General features: G+C 36.6%; 1 protein-coding gene across 2 annotated transcripts in view; it reads left to right on the top strand.

Annotated features, from left to right (window-relative positions):
• GALNT13 (polypeptide N-acetylgalactosaminyltransferase 13) overlaps positions 1-14,445 on the top strand; it is a 458,838-nt gene that overhangs the window by 358,520 nt on the left and 85,873 nt on the right. The window lies entirely within an intron of this gene.

The raw sequence follows: 14,445 nt of genomic DNA, 5'->3' as shown, positions 1-14,445 counted from the left end.
AGAGCATGCTGTTCTTTATTACTCCATGTGAGTTCTTGTAAACTTATTAGAGTTCACTCTCTGGCTTAGGATCCCAGGTCTACTCCTGGTTCCTATTTGACTACATGTCTAGTGTAGGAAGTAGGGTGCTTCTGATTTTTAAGGAATACAAATTCTTTAGTTAGTTTAGTCATAGCAGGAGGCAATCATGAAGCTTTGTCCTTGGTGGAGAACAGCTGGAGAAAGACTTGACTTTGATATTCTCTATAACATTGGGCAAGCTACTCAAATCCTCTGATCTTCCATGTTCTCCACCTGTAACAGATCTACAGTTATTTGAACTGACCAGTATTGGCCAGGGATAGTTGATCATTTGGTGGAGGTGATCAGGACATTCTCTAACACATCAATATCAGTCATGTTTGACATTTAGCTGGTGCAATGGCAGGAATAGATAGATAGATCTCATTGATCTTCTGGTGTATGCCTTACAGAAGATTAAAAAAAAATGGCAGGATGCAGCTCTGTTATGTTTATGGCTTTATAAAATAAACTACTGATTAAATGACTACTAAATAAAATGAAACTAGTAATATTTTAACTTTTCTCCTTTATTTAAATTTGCCTCTAACTGCTCTTTGGTCTTCTATACTGAGGTTCTAACTTCACAGATTTTGAGCATATCTGAGCTTTACATAGGCTATGTATGCCTTTACAAACTAAATATTTCCGTAGAATGTGAACATTTTTGCATGTTGTCTAATAGAATTGCTTAATAGAATACCTCTTGAAATCATCTTATTTGCTCTGCCCTGACAGAGATGACATGGTGCACTAAGTAGGTACACTAAAACCAAAAAGACTGCTCTTCCAAACAGCAAGTTCTGTTATCATGGAAGAAGGATCCAGTTATCTTTAATGTTATTCTTCTTCTCTTTTCCTTCTTTTAGTGAATCACTCACTTAGAAAAGTCTGTCATTTATGTCATAAGATAATTATTTTAAGTGAATTTTGGTATTTCCAAAAGAATTTTCTTTCTCTATTCTTCATTATGTGAACTCATTTTACTGGATGCTTTGGTTAAAGATCAGCAGACTGAGAGATCACATCATTCTAAGCCAATTCTAGGTGCAACCATAAAACTACGTTCACTTTTCTTTAAATTTTGCGGTGTCTTATATATTAAAACAGTATCTAAGTTCAAAATCACTTAACTTGACTTTTCCATGCAATTTAATAACTTACTCCAAACAATAGGAATGGTTATACAATACCACACAAAAGAATCATAATTGGTGCTGTTTTGGTTTTGTTTATTTGTTTGCTTCTTCTTTTCCTTTTTGGGACTAACATCTTACCATTTTTCAAAATATGTTTTTATTTGCTGATTTGATTCACAAATTTGCAGGATCTTTGAACAGGGTACTTGCCCATTTCCTTTGTGTTATTCCAATTTTTATACATCTAGCTTTACTACTCAGATACATGCCAAGTGCAATCTCCAGCTCTTTGAGTCTATAAGAAGCTACACTGAAAGAGATGTGTGGCCTGCATTCATGGTACTATGATTTTTTTTTTTTTTTTTACCTCACTGAAATTCACTAAAAACAGAACCTATTTTCAGCCATTCCTTATTTCAGTTTGCATTCCTTTCCTGAATCACTGTAATAAAATAGGACAAAACAAATTTTGATGGGCAATTTCATCACAGCCCATCTGTTCGTTTATGCCGTGTGGCAGAAACTTAGGGTTATCTGTCCTGCTGCTCGTAAGGACTGCCTTACTAAAGTGTGGAGAATCAAAACAACAAGGTATTTCATTTGCTTCTATCACTGTTGTTTGACTCCTTTCCCCACCCTTTACGGTGGGCCTACAGCAGCAATCAGGTAGCTAGTGGGACCAGAGATGGACGTTCAGATGGAGTTGGAACTAGGCCAGGTATCCTGTTAGAGGTGGTTATGAGGACAGAGCATTAGTGGGATGAGTCCAAGCTGTAACCCACTAGGGAGAACAGATTCAGACAATGGAGAGACCCACTATATACTCCAAATTTGAACAATAAGAGGGATAATTAAAGCGAGGGTTCAGAGCCAAGAGTGAGCAGGTGGGAAGAGACCAGATCTGTACTGGAGCTCATCATAATCCAGCGAAGAGTACTGCTGCCTGGAGCCATTGTGCCTGGGACTGCCGTTTACCAGATGGAGGGTTCCTAGGATTGAAGGATCATGAAAATATTGACAACTACCTTGGTACTTGAAAGCTAAAAGTAGGCCATGCTGAAACTTATGACTTTCTCCTTACTTTTCTGGTAAAATTCCTCAGATCTCCTACTCAAAGGAAGGCAATCTGCTTGTGATTCATGGGTCACTTGTTCTTCCTCCAAAATGGCCTTGCACATTTTATTATATTTTATTTGAATGTAAACGCAATTACTGAGCAGTAAATAATGATTTTCCTTACCCATTGATTACTTAGTGCATGTTGATGCATTGATTTGTACAAGTCCAGCTTAAAATGGAGCAGATGGGTATGTAAAGGTTTATTCAAAATCAATGTGAATTAGATTCCTGCTCCCCAGTAAAATGGATTGTAAGTTAGAATGGCTATTTTCTTAAACCTAATGTGATAGAATGCTGTCTAAGGCAATCTGTTAAGGTGAACTGACTGAAAATGCAGCTCTTGATCTCAAAAATAAGCATTGCAAAAGATACCATGATTTAATGAACATAGATATAAATATCATATGAAGGGACCATATTGTGTCTTCTCAGAAAATGTAGTTAATGAATTTTAGCAAATCTCCAAAAAAAAAAAAACTTGGCAATAAATCTTGTAAAAATGAAAGATAATCATGTTCTTTTGAGTTACACAGTATTACATCGACTGCTTTTCTTCCTAGATTGGGTGTTTGCAAATATTCACATATACATATGTTACAGTAGTTTAATCATTGCTCTGAATGCAAGAGTGCTGACGGGATGGCTTCAGTTAAGGGAAAATCATTAACATTTATATCCTTGTTTACTGCTGTTGCTTACAATGTAAAGAAAATGATAATCCATATACAGTTCATTGGTTCTCTAGTCAAGCTTGTTTTTTAACACAAAAACTGTCTAAACATTCATGTTCCTGATTATTAAGGAAATAGGCAATTCTTTGTCCAGCTCCTTTTCCTAGATTGATCTTGGAGGTTTGGAAAGGCCAGGCAGGAGAGGAAGGTGTCAGAGACAATACAAAAGATTGGGTTTTATTCCAGTACAGGGTACCACTTTGGCAGAAAACAAAACATATTCTAAAATGATTGTGGGCTTTTGGTTTTCAAAAAAACCCTGGAAGTGTTCATCAATGGGTTGTGCTTCTGATTCCTTCTCCATTTACAGAGTGATAGATTTGCAACAGTGTACCTGTGTGTGGATAGATGTCCCAAAGAAAACCTATTCTCACAAATGAGACTACTCAATAAACTTTTATTGAGTATATACTTTGTACCAAGTAGTATAGTGGGCACCAGGGATTTAAAGAAACATAAAGCAGACCTCCTGCTTCAAGAAACTGTTTGGTGTAGGATCCTGATAACTATCAGGCAATGTTAAGTCCTATGCAAGCTATGTGAATACAATGCTCCAAGAACTCAGAGGAGAGAGGATGAGATTACTCCATCCAAGGGGTGTTAGGGCATTTGAGTTGGGCCATAAAGATGAACTGTACTTTGGAGCATTGGGATAGCAGGGTGAAGATCGGATTGGTGAAAAAGCTAGGAAATTCAGGCACCTGGGTGGCTCAGTCGTTAAACGTCTGCCTTAGGCTCAGGTCATGATCACAGGGTCCTGGGATCAAGCCCCACATCTGGCTCCCTGCTCCGTGGGAAGTCTGCTTCTCCCTCTCCCACTCCTCCTGCTTGTGTTCCCTCTCTCTCTCTGTCTCTCTCTATCAAATAAATAAAATCTTTAAAAAAAAAAAAAGCTAGGGAATTCAATAAAGCGAGAGAAACAAAAATATGGTGCATAATTTAGAAGGGTGGGTTATGTAAAGTAATTGGAATATGGAGCAGTTGGTGGGGAAAGAAGATAGATCTTGAATAGACTGTGCTTCCTGTGTATTTTTCAGACTAAAACACCTAAAAAAGCATCTTATTTTTGTCTGATTATTTAAGTTTAGGGAAGATTATTGAGCAGAATGTGGTCAGAACTGCTGGATGTATCAATGAATGGGCATATTTGTAGATCAACAGATAGAACAATGTATCTATATACTGTGTGTGTTTGTACATATTATAAACAGTCCTTTCAAGTTCAGTGTGTGTGTGACCTAAATTATATTATAGTTCCAATTCTGACACTGCCCAAATATGTGACTTTGGCTTAAGTTATCAACCTTTCTGAAATGTAACTAGGTGGTCTCTAGTATTTCTTTTGGCTATAATCTTCTTTGGGGTGACCATACAATTCTGTGGTTCAGAGCTAAATATAAGGAGTTAGACTGTTTGGGCTCAAATCTTAGCTCTAACACTTACTAGCTGTGTAAGATTTTTCATTTTGTTATAATACAGGGTATACTCTAATCCTGATTCCTCTTGAATAAAATAAAAATGATTTATAAAATTTAATATAATTTAATAATAATTTAAAAATAGTGCCTACCTCACAAAACTGCCTTCAGATTAAATGTAAAGTGCTTACTTAGTCCGTTTTCTGTCATGTAGTGAGGTGCTTAATAGATGCTACTGATTATTATTATACTATATTGATTAGTAAAATAACAATGTCCCCTCAGTTTCTTAGCCTTTGAATGTAGAAAACCAGCCTTTTTATTAACATCTTTCACCTTGGCCTTGGACAGTGACTGCTAATCCTTGAATTTTAGTTCTGGCTTTCCTAGGACTTCATGGTTTCGCTTCTAGTACTCCCCTAAGGCCTGATTTATTTTTGGAAACTAATTAGACCCATTTCTTAAGGTAACTCTTCCTTGACTGCCAAACTTGATTTAGTTTGTTCACAGTTCTGAGTAAGAGGTGCCACCACTACTCAGCCCAATCACAGGGAATTGACACTGACTGGGCTATCACTGTAGAAATAGGAAACCAGGGGGAAGGTAGGCAGGCAGGATATGTAAGGACCTGGGTGGCCACAGAAAAAGATGGCACTCTATTATCACTGCATAAACATAGGCATTAAGAATCAGAATGCTCCTTAGAGGTTTCTACTCTAAGAAACCTCTAAGAAAATCACCACAAATGTTACCCTCCCATCAAGAAGTGAGTCTAGTTTTTCACTTCTTGAATCTGGACTGGTCTTATAATTTGCTTTTGTGGCATAAGTGACATAATGTAAGTTCTGAGCCTGGGACTGAAGAGGACTGTGCACCTCATTCCTCTGTCTTGGAAAAGAGAAGGCTTGCCATGTGAGCAAACCAGTTCTAGCCTGTCACAAGGTGAGAGATCACGTGGAGAGAGGTTTCACTTCATCCCAGCCTTCCCACCTGAAGTCATCATAAACAAGCCAGCCCCTATCAATTTAGTAGCTCTTCCCAAATGGAACATACCTCAATATCATAAAAGCCATCTACAAAAAGCCCACAGTGAACATAACTCTCAATGGGGAAAAACTGAGAGCTTTCCCCTAAGGTCAGGAACATGGCAGGGATGTCCACTCTTACCACGGCTGTTCAACATAGTACTAGAAGTTCTAGCCTCAGCAATCAGACAACAAAAAGAAATAAAAAGCATCTGAATCAGCGAAGAAGAAGTTAAACTCTCACACTTTGCAGATGACATGATACTGTATGTGGAAAACCCAAAAGACTCCACCCCCAAACTGCTAGAACTCATACAGGAATTCAGCAACGTGGCAGGATATAAAATCAATGCACAGAAATCGATTGCATTTCTATGCACTAACAAAGAGATAAAAGAAAGAGAAATTAAGGAGTCGATACATTTACAATTGCATCAAAAACCATAAGATACCTAGGAATGAACCTAACCAATGCCTCCTCATTGGCAAGAACACACTCATGAGAGAAATGGAGAAAGACACAAAGAAATGGAAAAACGTTCCATGCTCATGGATTGGAAGACCAAAAGCAAGATGAAACTTGAACCAGAAAAGAAAAGAAAAAAAGCCCAAACTGCTGACCTATAGAGTCGTGAGCTAAATAACTGGCTTTTGTTTTAGACACTGTGTGGAGTGGTTTGTCCTGTAGCAGAAGTTAACTGCCATCCTTAACAATGCGGGGACCACCTCTAAAATATCTCCTGCAAGCTTTTGCATTAAAGAAAAGATTCCATCTTGGGTGCCTGGGTGGCTCAGTTGTTAAGCGTCTGCCTTCGGCTCAGGTCATGATCCCAGGGTCCTGGGATCGAGTCCTACATCGGGCTCCCTGCTCAGCGGGAAGCCTGCTTCTCCCTCTCCCACTCCCCCTGCTTGTGTTCCTGCTCTCACTGTCTCTCTCTGTCAAATAAATAAATAAAAGCTTTAAAAAAAAAAAAAAGAAAAGATTCCATCTCTCATTTTCTCCATATTTATTTTCATGACTGAGGAGACTCTATTCATTCAATAATTAGTTTAGATCAACCTTTAAAGTCTCTAAAATATTAAACATATTGATTGAGTTTTCACCATAACAGACTTAAGTCACAAATAAAATTTATAGTCTGTTTTTGAGGTACTGAATTTCATTATGCAGCTTTTAAATTGTCCAGAAATTTTTTTTTTTATTTCGGGTTTACTTGAACCCAATGATTCTTTCTAGTCTTAAATGCATTTAATACTTGTATTTTGTTGTTTTTGCTCACCAAGTGTTACTGCTCTCTGGGATTTGCTGAAGTTTTCTGAATCCAGTTTTGATTTTTGCAACTCTCTCTAGCCCTGTAATACCTTAGTTGTGTCAAAAACCCAACAGGCTTGGTGAGCCAGGTGTGTGCCTGTCCAACCAGCTCACCCCAGTTTGAAGCATGACTCTTTCATCATCCCTGTCTTCCCGTTATGGCTTAGATGTTCTCAAACTTTGGCTTGCCTCCAGCCTTCTCAGAGCAGCACTCTGAATTATGTCTATGGCATTTGTTTTATCTTTTTTTGAGTAAATGTCCTGATCATTTATTCTATGGATATCTGTGATGGATCTAGTGAGGATTCTGGCAGCCATAGTTATATCTCTGTCAATCCATCAGCTAATTGCACGACCTTTTCTTAAAAACGCGATTTTGCTGCAATCACTGTTCTGCACACTCTGACCCATTATAGTAATGAAAGAAAATTAAAGCACACTCCAAAATATGAAAAAAAGCAAAGAGCAGCAAGATGAAATGAAATGGTTATGTCTATAGCCTGAAATTTAAATGTGGGCAAATTCTTTGTCTGGAGGGAGTTTTTATGTGAAGCTCTTTTAGAATAAATATAAAAGATAAAGACTGGAGTTAAATAGAAGTGTTGAATTGACTCCCCAGACCTGTGCCTTCCACATCATGTTTATACAGTTGTGTTTTTAAGTCAATGTCTTTATTCATCTGAAAATATCACCCAAGTGCTTTATCCCAGCTACAAAGGAATCACATTTTAGTACTGCTCAGTGGGTTGGCATAAAAGTTTTAATCCCTTTATGGTCATCAGCTGAAACTAACTAAGGGGAGGGGTATCTAAAAAGTGAAACAGGCTCAGTCATTTACCTTTCAATAATTAGTGTTTGATGTTGAGAGCATTTAAAATCCATCATCCTTCACCTGCAAATTGTATAAACTAAAAATCACACAGGTTATGTATTGAATGGAATACAATGAAAAGTATCTTATATTGAGCAGAGATGAGATACTGTTGTCTCTCCCATAGAATTCCGATTATCCCAGAATACCTATTTGTAGGCAAGTGATATTGCACTGAGAGACAAACAAATAATTTACAACTCTTATAATTATGAAAATTTGTAATTTTATCTCATGGAGTTAAAATAGAAACAATTTTTAATTAACGTATTCTGGGAGCCTCATAATGCAACCTCCTCATTGGCAAGAACACATTTAACCTAACTTTATAAAGCATTAACATATTGTTCAACATTACTTCTCCTATGGGAAATCAACAAAATTTGATGATTACAGAGGAGTGGCCTTGAAGATTGAAGGGTGAACATATCATTTCTAGGGAATTCTGTCAAGACTGTGAAAATGTGATAGCAATTAGAAAGTACAGCAAATTAATATCATTAGATGATTTTGGACCCATGAAAGCAAATCTCACCTAAAATGCTGTACTTTAGAAATTAAATTTTAATCCATCTTTTAAGAGTAAGTATTGTTATACTGTGCACGTACATTCTTATATTGTGTATAAGAATTTATGTATATATATACATATATATACTTATATTTTCTGCAAAAATATAATTGCCAGTTTAATACCTCCTAGATAATCTAGTTCAATAACCCTTACTCAGCATATGAGAAATAGAATACCACTTAGTTGGGGTGGTTTTCACATTCCTCCCTACTGCTCTCTTCTTTTTGAATGGCTCTATTTACTCATTTATTCCATTCACTAGGCATCTTCATCAAATCTGTTACTATATCAGCCTCTGGGGATACAAAATAGGCATGTTCTTCTCCTAATCCAAACAGTTTTTGGATATAAATATTTTTATGAACATCGTTCCCAACTATATAACCTTAAATTTAAACAAACCAGAAAAACACAACTATACCACCAATAAAGAATAGAAAGAAGAATATATTTGTTGTTTTTAAAATCCCAATATTAAAAAAAAATTAAAAAAATCAATCCTACAGAATGTGACATTTATATTTTACAAAGTTCCACACTCTCACGTGTACATTATTATAATGATTCATACCAAAATTGCTTGAAAGAGTAAGTTTTCCCAATAAAGATTCAGTTTACAAAAGCATATTTATTCTATAAAGTAATGTGGGCTGCTGTGACATAATCATCCTATGACTGGACCCAGACTTGCCATTTTGAGTAAAACAAGGAAATGCTTTTCCACTGGTTTTATTCAGAGCAAGTAGAAACAGCCATAGGCTTAGGATTCCATTGCCTGCATTCTTTCCTGTTAGATATTAAATAAATGTAATTAGATTGACTGACTGACTAAACAGTCTTATTTACTTCATAGAAGGAATTATCTCTAGAAAAGGAAATCCCCCTTGATAGCCAAATCTTCTGAAGGATGTCTTCAATGCAAAGACTAATGAGTATTTCCCTCCAGAGAAAACTGACCTATTACCAGCTTGGTGAAGAGACCTAGCCCTATGTCCATTAGTGTAAAGTCAATGCTATTGACAATCATCTAATGCTTTTATGCTTTGCACTAGAGTACTTAAGAAGTAAATATCATTGATGAGAACTAAAGGCTGTTGATGTGTTCCTATAATTAATCTTGATTAATAATACATTAAATATTTTCCTGATTGTGTGCACATACATCATTTAACATTGATTTATGCCAAAGCCATTAGGAAAGATTTAGTGGCATATCACAGCCAGGGCTATTCTTTTATTTATTTTTCTCCTTCTAGAAAATGCTCTAGTTACCAATAATGATATTGTCATTGATATTAATGCCCTAGTTACCAATCTGCTATTACATTTGAAACCAAAGTAAGGTTTCTGTCTCCTTTAAAGAAAAAAAGTTTTCAAATTCTTTGTCTAATGTATGTAATTTAGAAAAATATATGTATGTATGTATGTATATATATATACATAAACACAATAATACCTATATATTAATATGTGTATACCTCTATAAAATATGAATATAAATATAAATGTATGTATGTCTATGTGTGTATATATGTGTGGATGTAAGAGACATCTCTTTTGAACTAATAAGATATCAAATGCAATGAGTTAAACTGTTTAATCAAGTTCATATATCCAAACCAGCATTAATTTCCAAAATGTGTTATGTACTGTCAAGACTTCTGAATAGTGTTAATCAGGTGAAAATTATCAGGTGAAAATGAAGGTGATTTCTTAAGGGACTGGGCAGGAATTGGCACACAATATGAAGAATCCTCTCTGTGAAATGGATAGAGACTACCGAGGAACTGAGCGATAATTAACATATGAAAAAGGTCACCAGGGAAGAGAAAAGAAGGAGAAAATAGTTACACAGAAAAAGCAAGTCCAAGTTTGAAGTCAGGTGGTCTTATATGAGTCAATTCCAAGATGTCACTAAAGATGCAGGAATCCCAACAAACTGGGTCAAACATTGAAAGTAAGTGTATGGGGACTGATTAGACTGGATTATGAGTGATGTAAATCAAGAAATACCATAGAGTACTCTTTTCCTTATGCCTGGTTGGACACTGCGAGAAGGAATTTCATTGCTACTATCTTGTAGCTTCGTTTGTTTAGATATCATGGGCACTGTGATATCTTTTTTTTTTATCTGTGATATCTTTCTTAAATCTAGACTGCCCATAAGCAAATTATGTATTATAATAGAGCCCAAAATTGATTTTATCTATGACACAATAGAATTTGTTGACTGTATCCTTGGAGGAATCAAAATAGAGTAGTTAAGGGGCGCCTGGGTGGCTCAGTCGTTAAGGGGCGCCTGGGTGGCTCAGTCGTTAAGCGTCTGCCTTCGGCTCAGGTCATGATCCCAGGGTCCTGGGATGGAGCCCCACATCGGGCCCCTTGCTCGGCGGGAAGCCTGCTTCTCCCTCTGCCACTCTCCCTGCTTGTGTTCCCTCTCTCACTGTGTCTCTCTCTGTCAAATTAATAAATAAAATCTTAAAAAAAAAAAAAGAGTAGTTAAGAGCAAAGATCAGAAATGCCTACCTTTAGATCCAGATTCTATCAATTATTAGTTAATGTTACATTGAGAAGGTAATATTGCCTCTGTTGGCTTCAGTGTCTTTTTTTTTTTTTTAAGATTTTATTTATTTATTTGACAGAGAGAGACATAGCGAGAGAAGGAACATAAGCAGGGGGAGTAGGAGAGGGAGAAGCAGGCTTCCCTGCGGAGCAGGGAGCCCGATGTGAGGCTCGATCCCAGGACCCTGGGAACACGACCTGAGCCGAAGGCAGACGCTTAATGACTGAGCCACCCAGGCGCCCCTTCAGTGTCTTTTTATAGAAGATGGAGAAAAAATTTATCTCAAATTATTGTATACATAAGATTTTACCACAGAGCATAGAACATAGTAAAATCTCAATAAATGGTTGTTCTTATTAGTTGTGTAACCCTCTGAGTTATGCCAAGGTTTCGGAGATCACCATTAAAAATACAAGTTAAGAAGATTAAAGAAAGGAAGATTGAATCCTCAAAGAATAGGAGAAAATGTGTGTTGCAAATCAAAGAGAAACATATGCATGTAACTATGGAGTTTGAAGGCAATAAAATTGAGAAGTAAACTTTTTCCTTTTTAATTAAAATTGCTGTAATGGGGTAGAAATAGATTCTGCTTTATAGTGTGGAAAGTTCCTGGTTATAAGACAACTGTGCTATAAACCATGAATGAAGAGATAAAACAGAAATGACCCAAGCCAGATCATTCTAACTGGCAAGGAAAAAAATAATAAGGTTAAATTTTTATGACCTTGTCAATTTCTCTATTGATAAAGCAAGAGTGGGAAAGGTAGAGATATCTACAAGCATCTTCAGATGACAAGCAGGGATAAAAAATTGTCCAAAGTAGAATAATAATGGAACAAAAGCAGTTAGAATGAAAACATTTGTCATGGGAAATGGGAATACTGGGGGAAAAATACAAACTTCAAGAGTAAGGTATAATAATTTATGATAATAGAGATTCTCACAATATTTTCTGATTTGTGGTTGAAAAATGAGTAGTGCCAGATTTTAAAGAATCAATAGGCCAGTAATACAGGTAGGAAAGATTGGGTTTTAGTAAAAAATGAATTTTGAAATGTGGCTTTTTTTTTCCCCTTTAGAATAAACTATTTGTATATGTCTCCAATGAATTCATTTTGATTAAAAGAAAATTCAATAGATAATACATTGGATAAAATATGTGAAAAAAATATTTCTGGCTCTGATGAAAAAAGGCCATCTCACAGATTTGCTACTACAACTTCATAATGAAACACATTAATACTTTTCTGATATGTTTACTATGAGCTTGTTCCCATAGCAGATTAGACAATGCATAGGTCAGTATTGCTCAGGCAAAGCTGGCCACAACATACAAATCCCCACCAACATTGAGATAATAGCAAAGCCCTCTCCAGGAGAGTTGGCCGACCAGCTGCAGATCAGTCTTTCTCTGAAAGAACCATAGGTGCTGCTTGGGATGAAGCAATTCTTCTATGGAGAATAGTCAATCAAACGTCTTCCTAATATTACCTTGTTTATATTTTACTCGTAGAGCAAATCCTACTGGGTTTTAACTTTGGAGGAATTGACTAATGGGAGGCAGGGAGTTGGGTTGAGTTGGCCTAGAGAGCCAGAGGTCTGGAGTCAGGCCTATCCTTAAATCCTATTTTGCCATTGCCTTGTTGGATGCCTCATGGTTGTTTTTTCTGAGCCTCACTTTTCTCATTCCTAAAATGGTATATAACACTTGCATCAAGTAGTTATGGGAGCAAGGCCTGGTAGAGAATATACTCAATAAATGTTGACTATTGTAATTATTACCTCAGTGGAACATCCCAGAAAATTCTCTACAACTTTGTGGTGGCTAGTAAGAGATGGTGGCAATAAGATGCTACTGAGGCAACATTTTCTTTAACTTCCTTCACAAGTCAGAGCTTGCTGGTTTCATACCACAGTTCATCAAGTGAAAGTTCCATTATGTTCTAGAATCATAAGCATCTGGTAGAGACTTTAAGGGGTCACCAAGTTTATTTTCTTATGGATTGTACTTAATTTATCCAAGACAGAGTTTCCCTTGGGGAACTTTTAAAGCCAAAGACAAAACATCTTTCAGATAACATTATGCCTAGTTGTATCTAAAGGGACTTTAAACATGACACTGTTGAGAGAGTAGAGAGTTTTAAACAGACTGGGCTAAATCCTGCTTACTTTGTAACTTTGGTTAAGGGTCACTTATATGAGCTTCAGTTTTCTTAAATGAAATGAAATCATAATCCATATGGGTTTTGTGAAAATTATTTAAGAAATGGTACAATACCCATGCAAAATTTCTACCCAGTCAGTGCCAGGTATCAGGAGAGGAAGAAAATCAAAGACCTCTGTTTAATCGATGCCTGTTTGCCACTACTGTATCAATACCTCATGTAGCTCCTTCAAACCACTTAAGTATTTCTTAGATCATGCAGTTTATCTTCTTTTGCAGAAATCCTTTGGCTTTATTAAATTTTCTTAGGAGTTCTAGATATTTATTCATTCAACCAGCATCTATTAACCTACTACTACATGCTAGGCTCTGTTCTAAATGCTAGAGATACTACAGTGAACAGGACACATGCAGTTCCAGCTCTCACAGAGTTTAAATTAGTGGAGTAGATGAATAATTTACAAGAAAATGAATAGGACAATTTCAAAGACAAAGTGCTATGAAGAAAATAAAATAGGGTAAGAGCAACTTATATCAAGTGGTTCAGAAATGTCTCTCTGTGAAAGTGGTATCTGAAGCAATGACTAGGTGCAACAGGTAGGGATCTGGGAGAGAATGGCCAAGGCAGAAGACATAATGCAAAACCATAAGACAAGGATGAGCTTGATGTTTCTGAGGAAAAGAAAGAAAAACTGTACTAGTCTCCTCAGTCTGCCATGACAGAATTACTATAGACTGTGAGGCTTAAATACCAGAAATCTATTTCGTCACAGCTCTGGAGGCTGGTCGTCCAGGATAAAGGTGTCAGTGAGATAGGATTTATGCTGAGGCCTCTTCTCTTGTCTTGGAGGTGGTCAACATCTCACTGTGCGCTCCCAGGATCTCTTCTTCGTGCTTGTGCAGAGATCTTTTTATCTCTTCTTATAAAGCCACCAATCCTACTGGATTAGGGACCCACACTTATGACCTTATTTAAACTTGATTACATCCTGAAGATCCTATCTTCAGATATAATCATATTGGAGGTTAGAGTTTCAACGTATGAATGTGGGGGAGGAGGAGAAGGGGTGCATATCAGTCCATAGCAGCTACTAAGGCATAATTGGAGAGGGAGTGATAGTTACAAGATATAGATGGACAAGTAGAGAGGCACTAAATCAGGCAGGGTTCTAGACTATTCTAAGGAGTTTGATTTTATTCTAGGTGCTAGGTTTAACTCAGAGGGTTTGTAAAGCATACTAAAATTTGACTTACATTTTCAAAAAAAATTACTATGTGGCTCTTTGGGGTATTGAATATAAAGAGGAAAAAGTATAAGCAAGGAAACCAGTTTGAAGGCTACTTTCACAGTCAAAAGGGGGACTCATGGTAGTTTTAATGGGGATAATGGTAAGCAGGATGGCATAGTGATCTAAACTAGAATATATCATAGTAGAGTCAACAGGCTTTGCTAATAGACTGGATGGAGG

This window comes from Eumetopias jubatus, unplaced genomic scaffold (assembly GCF_037043125.1).
Source record: "Eumetopias jubatus isolate StellerSeaLion01/CBP00866 unplaced genomic scaffold, mEumJub1_p1.0 scaffold_3, whole genome shotgun sequence".
Taxonomy (NCBI): domain Eukaryota; kingdom Metazoa; phylum Chordata; class Mammalia; order Carnivora; family Otariidae; genus Eumetopias; species Eumetopias jubatus.
Note: the sequence above shows the minus strand (reverse complement) of the source record. Positions and strands in the feature narration are given on the sequence as shown.